Raw genomic sequence first — 8,821 nt, 5'->3', positions numbered from 1 at the left:
TTGGCTGTGTGACCTTGGGCAAGTTACTTAACTTCTCTGAGCTCAGCTTCCTCAGCTGTAAAATGAGGATAATAATTACAGTCCCTACCTCATAGACCATTGCATGAATTGAGTATGTGAAGACCCTAACACATAGGAAATGCTCAGCGCCTGTGAATTATTAGAGATCATCCATCCAGTCCAACTACTCCATTTTACAAACAAGGAAACTGAGGCCCAGGGAGCTGGAAGGAGAGCTAATGTCTAGTGTTCAGTTCCAGGTGTCTTTACAACATGCTACAGAGCAGGGGGAGTGGAAGTTCCTGGAGTCTTGAAGCTCCTCCACCACCGCCTGCACCATCACGTTCTGGAACCCAGAACCAAAGGCCGCCTCCTGAGTTCACTGGGCGCATCGGCCTGCCTTCAGGGGCAGGGACGCCCAGGTGAGTGCTGAGGTCACTCAGCCACAGCAAACAGCTTCTATGACGAGACAACTACAGGTCACGTCCAGCGGCGTGAGTCAGGGAGAGCCATCTGCGAGGTGACGAGTGAGGCTGGGCACGCAGGGGCGTGACCACACGTCAGATGTCCAAATAGGGTGGGCACGTCCTCCCCAACAACCCCGCCCTCACACCCCTCTCCCAACTCATTCCCCCACCTCCCGTCCCCATGGGCCTTCGGGCCTTCACACAGGGGTCAGCAGAGGAGGGCAGTCGGCCTCCGCTGGCTTTCTATCCCTTTCCATCCCGGCCTGTTTTCCCTGAAGGCAGATATTCTCAACAGTCCCTCCGTGAATGAGCACCCAGACTCCATAAACTCCTTGAAACTGAAGGTGGGAGCCTTGTTCTGGGGAGAGATTTTCTAAGGGGACTTTTCTCCACAAAGAGGCAGCAGCAAGAAAAGCAGATGACCCAGGTTCAAACGTGGGCCTATCCTAGAGTCCTAGGACACCTACTGTCTCAGACAGCGGTTCTCAAACGTGGGCAGTTTTGCTCCCCAGGTCACTTGGCAATGCCCAGAGACATTTTTGGTTGTTATAACTGGGAAGGAGGGTGTGCATGTCCTACTGGCATTTAGTGGGTAGAGGCCAAGGATGCTGCTAGATATCCTACAATGCACAGCAGAGACCACACAACAAGGAATATTCCAGCCTCCATGTCAGTAGTGCTGAGGGTGAGAAACCCCAGTCTAAGACGTGTCCAGCAGGAAACCCCTGCCCCACAGCGGCCTGGAGGACTAAGGGAAGCGGTGCCTGTGAAGAACCAGGGCCTGGGCCTGGCTCATGCCCGGTGTTGGCAAGGTGTCTTTCTTTTCTAAGGCCTTCTCTCAGCCTGGGACACCTGCGCTGGTAGGTGGAGATGGAGTAGGCACATACTCTGACCGTCACATGAGAATTTTCACAAATGATCTTGGTGTTTCTGCCACAGCCAGCCTGGGGCAGAGTTTCTAGAAGAGTCCGGTGCTCACTCATCAACCCTTTCAACAAGGACAGAGCAGGCCCTGGAAGAGGCAGCCCACCTTCTGGGTGCTCACCATCCCATCCCCAGCAGGCCTCCCTGTGACCCACCCACCCACCCCTTTCACTTGCATTTGTGAGGGAGAGAAGGGGAGAGGATGGGAGGCAAAAGCACCTCCTCCAGCTCTCCTCAGACCCTGCCCACCGAAGACTACAGGAGGGAGGAAGGTCTGTGTCGGAGCAGCCCTGCACAGAGGCAGGGAGATGACCGAGAAGGCCTTTGCAGGTGGTGTGAAGCTGAGTCAAGAAGCTGCCGAGCCCTCCCTGCCGCTCGCCTCGGCAGGCACCCGCGTCTCCATCAGCCTCAGCAGCCAGGGGGTCAAGTGTCTGCTCTACGAAAACCGGTCTCACGTGAGCCACCGCCTTCTCCCCCTGGGACGGGGCAGGTGTACCCCAATCAGAACCCCTACACCCTGGCCCCTGAGCTCTGCTTTGCTGGTTTACCCAACTCAAGTCAAATGGATCATCAGCTTATGGTTGGAGGAGGTGGAAGGGTCAGGCCGACTGACAGAGATGGGACCCTTGAACCCCTTTCTGGCGTTTCTCATTTGTGGGGTCTGGGGGATCTGGGGCACTGAAGTCACACCTTTTCTCCTTGGGTCTCAGTTTCAGGCACCTGTTTAATGGGGGGACACCACACCTTCTAAACGTCAGTGGTGGTGCCAGGCTGGGTGGGGGTGGGGCTTCTGTCTGCGTCTGGAAACCCAGCTGACTCCAGGACAAGCCCAGACACGCAGCTGTTTCTGAAACACAAGCAGCAGTGGTGGGGGAAGGGCAAAGCGCCGAGGATGGGGGGGTGGAGAGGAGACACCAGACTGATCTCGTACAATTAAGAGGGCCTAATCAAAGGGTCTGCACTGAGTCTCCAGGTAGGAGCTGCCTCCTGCCATGGGAATCTCTCCTCTGGGGAAACATTTTTGTCTTGATTTAAGAAATAACTTCCTGATGTGTGACATCGGACCTTCACCTTTTCTTCTAGAGGTCGGCTCTGCTGCTGCAGGCCGAGGAGGCTGAGACGGCCCCTCCCAGGGATGCTCAGAGGCTGCAGGTCGCCCTGCCTTCTGCCAGTCTTCTGCAGGGGCTCCACAGCTGTGGGAGGGGATCCTGGGCCTGTGTGGCCTCCTGCCCAACTGGTGATCCCGTCATGAAAGTTCTGGGCTCCGGCCCTTAAGGAGAGGGACCAGGCAGCCAGGTTCCTCCCAAGGATCTTCATCCCTCTGGCCCATCCAGCTTTCCCATCATTTCCCAATGCCACAAAGCTTCTGACATCCTCCCCTCTCCCAGGAGCTTCTCTCCCAGGCCCTTCCCTTCCTTAACCGGCTTTACACTGGACACTCCCTGCTGGTGGGATCTGGCCTGTGGCTTTGCACAGGAGTCTGGACCAGGATGGGGAAGCTCTGAATGGTGTGTGGGTAGTGGGCGCTGTCTCCCTGACCCCAGGGGGGTGAGGGACGGAAGCTGTACGTGGGGACCTGTCTGCTGGAATTTGGGGCATTCATACCCATCTGAGCACCCTGAACCCTCTCAGGCATTGAAATCCCCAGGCTTGGGGCAAGCACTGCTGTGAGACGCCCCTCTCCTCCAGGCACACGTGCGTGTGTGTGCACGTGTGTCTGCGTGTAGTCCAGGCTGGCTGTCTCTGTCTGCGTGTCCTGACCACAGGGCCACCTCTGGTCTACAGCATCTGGAGGCCATGGGGAGGCAGCATGGGGATGTAATGCAGTAACATCTCACTCTCCCCATTTCCCATCAAGAGGATCCAACAGCTTCTTGCAACTAACTTTAGTGGTGGGGGAGGGTAACAAGCCGTAATCTCCACTTTTGCTCCTAATGTTTAGAATCATGGGGCGGAATGGGATACTAGAACTCATCTGGCCCAAACTTGTCATTTTACATAATAGAAAACTGAGAGCCAGAGAGAAAATGACAGCCTGAAGCTCATGGCTACTCAGAGCAGCTTGGGACGGGGGTCCGAGTTTCCTGGCCTGAGGCCCAGCGTCTGCATGCACTGTAATTCAGCAGGCCCCTCAGGAGTCACTGCAGCGGCGGCGTGTGGGAGAGGAGACTGGAGAGTGGGCTCGGGATTTATTCCAGTCACAGATTCTCTCCCTCTAATCCTCACCCCCTCCTTTTTTCCTTTTCAGCAGCAGTTATAAAATCCAGGAAATAAATTTGGATTGATGGCCTCTAAAGGGCTTAGTTAGTGCTGTGTCCTGCCAAGTTATGTAACTCCTATTTATTATCAGCCTTGGATGAAGTTTCTATTGAAGCAACTCACTAAGCTGATTCTGTGACATTTCCCTTAGCCTTATTCAGAGGTGGCTGTGGTAGAAATTCCTCTGCATCTTCTAAGACCAGAAATTGGTGGTGTGAATGCTTTCAAAAATTCTCTTCTTTAATCCCTTGGGCCAATGTTTCTCTCACCAACATCAACCCCTGTTCACCTCGGCAGTGGCCCCAGGCTCTGGACCACCTGCCTTCCCTTTGGATCCCTGGGCTATAAGCTGCCTTGGTGGGGAGGCTGAGAAAGGGTGTTCTCCCTGTCCCTGGTGAATGAAAGGAGTGAGGAGAGCTCAGGGTTATGAGAATCTAGAGGCAGCCCAGTGGAAAGAGTACTGAACCAAGAGTCAAGATTTCTAGTCCCATCTCTTGCTGTTGGATAACAGCCACGCTGGGCCTCAGCCTGCTTGTTAGTAAAGTGAACTAGTTTACCTTATCTGTACAACTTGACCCCAAGCAGGCACCCCACCTTGGTCTAGTTTGGGCTGCCTTGCTGGGGTAGCCAGCCCAGTGAAGACCAAGGGGAGGCCTGAAGGGCTGGCAGCCTTTGGTGACAACAGGTGGAAGGCTAGTACCAACATGGCGCCACCTTGTGTTCAAAAGGGAGCAGAGGCCAGCCTCTCTCTAGCAAGGCAGCTTTCCAAACCAGTTCATTTCCCGTTCTCCCACGCCTTTTCTGCTCTCGGAGGCGGTGGTATTGGGAAGGCAAGGATCCTCCCTAATTAAGCGTAACCTCTCAGCCCTACTCTCTTTTCCCCAAGTGATGACAAAGGAGCCCTACGGAGAAGCTCTCTGAAGGCTCAGCTGCCATCCTAAAGTAGACTTCTGGATGACCTTTTGGAGACCTCTTCCCAGGTTCCAGAAGGAAAAGATAAGACACCCAAGGGAGTGGAAGACCCAGAGCACTTAACAGTGTCTCTCTTCCTAATTAAGACATATTCCTCCTATTCATGGAAGTGACGCCTTGATGCCTGAGGGACAAACTGGTGCATCAAACAAAGAAGATGGTTTGTACCAAGCGATATAGGCTACATGAATTCCCTCCATGAAGGATCTGGCTGGGCATGAAGGCTACTAGTCCACACAACCCAAACTGTACATGGCACGGATGACCCCCTCCTCAAAAAATATCACCCTAGAAGTAGCCTTAGAGGTCATCTGAGCCAAGCCCTGGCATTTACAGATAAGGAAAACTAAGGGTCCAGAGAAGAGATGACTTCTGGTGGGTCAGTGGCAGGGAGGAGCTAGACCTACGATTCTTTATCGTGACTTGATTTTTGAGATGCTGACTTCTGGCTCACATCATATCACACCAAAGAAGTCTTTGGAAGAAAGGGCTGTCGTCTTGGGGCCCCAAAAACATGGCCTTAATTGGGGCAGGATGGTCTGATAAACCCGCAGTTGGGTAAAGCCCAGGACTGGGTCTCTCAATCAGCCAAGGCTGCCTAGAGGCATCTGCCCATTGTCTGCTCCTGCCCAGCCAGGCTCCTCCAGGAAGGACAAATGCTGGAGATGCCTCTAAGCATCAACACAGGAGTCTTTTCTGGTGAAGATCATGCTAAACTTTTGCTCCTAATTCCTTCCTTACAGCCCCAGGTAAACTCTCCAAGATAGAAATGCAGATTGCCTACAAAATAAAAGCCTGTTTCCACAGAAGCATGACAGGCCAAAATGCAGCAAAAGGTGAGCAGCTGAAAATCTGCTCCGGGATTGGTCACCCGTCTGGGCTAGCCAAAGGTCAGGGAAAGTCAGCTGGATGAGAAACGACAATAGGAAAAAAAATCGAGGCCTCAGTGGGGGAAGCACACACATAGTTGTTTACTGTTGAGTAGTACTGAACACGATCTCATTTAATCTTTCCAACAATCCTGTGAATAAGATATCATTATTACAATACTCCTGAGGAGGAAATTCGTTTTTGAAAGTCTGCTCCACTCTCTTTGGGTGTCTCTGTACCTGAGATGTCCTCAAAAATCTTAACAGATGGAGGTTTGCCTTCTTGCTCGGGCAGAGTAATGCTAAGCTTTCCAGTCGTGTAGAAAGCACATGACCCTCCCCGCCACCATTCCACACCCTGTTGTGCATCTGACGTTAATCTTTGATTTAGTTCTGTATGTCTGCTCTCCACTTGCTTATATGCATGACTAGAAGTTTAATTCTTGTCATAAAGCATTATGAGCAACAGATACTGAATAAATATGTTTTGATGGCATCTAAAAATGTCAAACTACCACTATTTTCATGCTTCAATATGTCCCTCAGTGCACCTGCATAGGAAGGAAATGAACGGTTAGATGCAAAAGAGAATATAGGTCTCCTCCTGTGTTTAATTTTCAAGGAACACTTGTTTTCCCTAAATGGGGGGGGGGGGGGGGCGGGGGGAGGCAACAGAGAAAGGTATTCCCTGAAAGGTGTGACAGGCCAAGGCCTCTGCTTCCTAACACAATTATTTTATGCCAGACAAGGTCTAGCACACTGATAAACAGACTGGAAATAAGAATATTCTGCATTAAATAAGCATTGAAGACAGTTTTTCTCTCGTTTTTATCACAATACAAAGTAGCCAAAGCAGACACCATATCAATATCATTTGTTAACTACCGCTTCTGATGTCCAGCCACAGTACTAGACCACACTTCACTTCCGTGTCCACTTCCCCCTCTTATCCTAACGTGCCTCAGGGTGTCTTACTCATCCTCACGTACCTGACACCTACGCGCCTCTGCAGCCTGCTGTTGAGTGCCTAGTAGGGGCAGATGGTATGCTGGTTGCTGTCACATGCATTACTTCACTCAGCCACCACAACAACCCTTTGGTGGGGGGGTTATTCCCCTTTTATAGTAAGGAAATGGAGTAGTTAAGTGACTAGTGAAGGGTCACAAAATTAGGAAACAGCAGACCCAGGCTTCAAACCCAGGCTTCCTGACTTGAGACCTAGGACTTTCCCCAACACACCTGCGGCAGCCTCTAGCGTGGAGTTCACCTGGTTATCCCCCCATTGAGCACCGTGAGCCTTTACCCATCTCTGCTGTACCTGCTTACCAAGGAGCAAGGCCCCTGCTAGGCCAGGCCTCTGGATCACCTGAGGACCCTAATACACTCCAAAGGGTTGCTCTGCCGACCACCTTTGAATTTATGGAGTAAATATTTTGAGAAAACTAGTAGATGTTATGCAAATGAAAGCTAGTCATGATAACTACTAAAGGGTTATGGCTTTTTTCTATTAAAAAATAGCCTTACCAAGTGAATGGGAGATGAAATATTTCCTTTAAGCTTTTAACATAGCAATAAGTTCAAAGTACCCTAAGCTTCAACTATCCATGAATCAAAAACAGCATTGGGTTGAGCCTGGGGTAAGCCTGCTGGCAGGTGACCATGTGCTGGTAATAACCGGGTAAGAATGAATAAAGCTTTGTGCTCCTCGAAAACAGATGTCTGTGAATCCAGCTGGGCTGCTCGAGTTCCTCTTAAGCAGCTGTTCCCAATGGAAGGATCAGAATCACCTGGGTAACTGTTTTTCCAAATATACCAGTAGAGTCTGGTACTCCTGAGGTGAGAGGAAGAAGGAATAATGTCATTCTGGAACTAGCTCCGGGGTGATTCTGGCCACCCGGCCCCTGGCCTGGTTGAGAACTGCGGCTTTTACATGAAGCTGCCGGCCGCCCTGAGCTGGGGATCACTGGTCCACCTCTCCTTTGAGGCCTCAAATCAAATCATAACTACTTTTTGTCTGTGGGTGGGAGCCAATGTTCTGCTTGGACATAAAAGCAAGGAGCTAAACTATGCAGCTCCTTTTGTACAGTGTGGTTCTGATAAATCGGAAATTCTAAGTAATCAGCTCCCTCCCACCAGACAGCTGGGCCTCATGGGGAATTGGGCAATGCGGGTCTGCAAGCAGGTAGGGTTGGTGTCTGTACAGACAACACACTGAAGCAAATCAGAGCCAGGGCCACAGAACCAGAGAGGGTTAGAGCTGGGATTTTGTTGAGATGGCCTGGATAAACCACTCTCCTTTTAACACACAAGAGAACTAAGGTCCAAAGACGATAATGTGGTATTCCTCAACCTAAGCCACACAGCACACGTACCTATGACACTCCACAGACACCTGGGTCCAGACCCCACAAGAATCTAATTCAGTAGGTCTGGGGTGGAGTTTTATGCCTTTACGGGTGACTCTGGGGTGCCATGTTAAAGGGACTTGCCTAGGGTCACTAGGGGCAGACCCTGGACAGGTCTACAGCCTTCTTTCCCACTATACCACTCTCTCAAGGAAATGAGTTTAAAACCGAACTGTGTTAATTACCGAATATTTAAGGCATTCTGAGAAGCCCCCTAACTACAAAACCTTTCCTAACAAATTGGCCACTGCTGAAAATTAACTTCAGGCCTTCTGTGATCGCCAGGGCTCTCACACCTACAGAGAATGTGAGAGGCCTGGAGGCTGGATGAGGAAGAGCCTGGGGCTTAAGCAGCATCTCTCCACTGAGGTTTGAAAGACAGTTTCACCACTGGTAGGATTCACCACTGGTAGGACTGCAGGCTACAGCTGCAGTTATGAGCACAGCGCTCCTGTCCTGTTCCTCTAACAAAATTAAAATGAATGTTTCCTGTCCTGTGCTGCTACTCCAGCTTCTCACTGGAAACTGGCTGGATCAGGAAAATGATGGAATGAGGCTGAAAAGAATTAATCAGTTTCCAAAACAATGACTCGGCAGGCCCCAGAGGACTAAGGGGCAGTTAGGTAAGGTTCTGCACAGGAGGAATGATGCTCTATATTCTAAAGCATCCAACGTCACTGGATTAGATGGCTGTGCCTTCATCTAGTGAACTGTCCTATTAACATGCCAATCAGGGCTACTTTTACTATCACGTCAGAGATCCATATTTCTTGTAAACAAAATACACTGGATTAGGCTAAATACCACTGCACTGAATATGGATTCACATTGTGCTACCACATGATTAGTTTTATAATCATCCTTCCTTCCAGAGTCTCTCCCAAGCAAATGGATCACAAATAAGCACACCGTATTATGACCATCG

This window comes from Ceratotherium simum, chromosome 16 (assembly GCF_057802395.1).
Source record: "Ceratotherium simum simum isolate JZ-2026a chromosome 16, ASM5780239v1, whole genome shotgun sequence".
In the NCBI taxonomy this organism is placed as follows: domain Eukaryota; kingdom Metazoa; phylum Chordata; class Mammalia; order Perissodactyla; family Rhinocerotidae; genus Ceratotherium; species Ceratotherium simum.
This window is presented reverse-complemented; position numbering follows the sequence as displayed.